The sequence below is a fragment of the Phalaenopsis equestris genome, unplaced genomic scaffold (assembly GCF_001263595.1).
Source record: "Phalaenopsis equestris unplaced genomic scaffold, ASM126359v1 Scaffold235365, whole genome shotgun sequence".
NCBI classification, from domain to species: domain Eukaryota; kingdom Viridiplantae; phylum Streptophyta; class Magnoliopsida; order Asparagales; family Orchidaceae; genus Phalaenopsis; species Phalaenopsis equestris.
The window spans coordinates 6,203-7,363 of NW_018253240.1; positions in this window are offsets into that span (position 1 = coordinate 6,203).

Below are 1,161 nucleotides of genomic sequence, written 5' to 3' on the forward strand. Positions count from 1 at the left end.
TGATCCATTGGGGGAATTATCAGAACCCCATAACAACTTGGAAACTTCCCCAGGTTGTGTGGTGAGGACAAAACCTAATGAAGTCAGTATTATTACCTCTCCTTCCCCTACACTTGCTGGAAAAGGGAAGTGTGTTTTGGAAAACCCCTTGGTCACTGAGGCTGACACTTTTGAAGCTGCTGCTGTTGAGGTGCAGCAGGCTTTGGGAGAAGATTGGCAAAATTAGCAAACAAGGAAAAAGAATGTGATGAAAAGTTCCCTGATCAATGAAGCCACTCCTAGCATTGCTGAGGCTGATGTCATTGATTTGCAACAGGCCTTGGAAGAGGATTGGCAAATTCAAAAAACCAGGAAAAAGAAAAAGTTGACTTTTGAGGTGCAGCAACTCCTACAAGGAACAAAATCTTCCAAGAAGGATGGAAAGGCTAAGACCCCTTCTGGCTCTACCTCTATCTATAATAGAGGAAGAACTAGGTCAAGGTTTCAACCTTCCATTCAATTCTCTCCTATCAGTGATTAGTACTCCTCTGTGGAATGCTAAGGATCCCATGATTAATATTTTGTGTTGGAACATTAGAGGAGGATCTCACCCCTCCTCTCTTTTGAGATTAAGACATCTCATCAGACTCCACAAGAATTGGTGTTTTTTGAACCTATGGTCACCAAATATCCTCAAAATATTATCAACAAGTTTTCCAAGTTTATTTTTTATGCTAATTCCACTAATAAAATCTGGCTTTTTGTAAAACCTGAAATTAAGTGCAGCTTACTTGTTAACCATCATCAGTTTCTTCATATTCAGTTTGCCATTGGAGCACAGATGGGATTTGCATCTTTCATCTATGCTAGCAGCATTCCTAGACATCAACAAGAACTGTGGCAGGAGCTGATGACTTTGGGACAAAATATTGACTCTTTCTGGATTTTACGGGGTGGCTTCGATTGTATCACTTCTCCTACTGAAAAAAGAGGGAGTAAGGCCCCTTTACTCTCTCCAATAGCTAAATTCAATAACTTCATCAGTGATGCTGGTCTATTTGATGTAGGCTTTCAAGGCCCAAAGTTCACTTAGAGAAGAGGTACTTTGTGGGAAAGATTGGATAGATTGCTTGGCAACTCCTTATGGTTTCAAACCTTTCCATTCTCTACTGTCACCCCCTT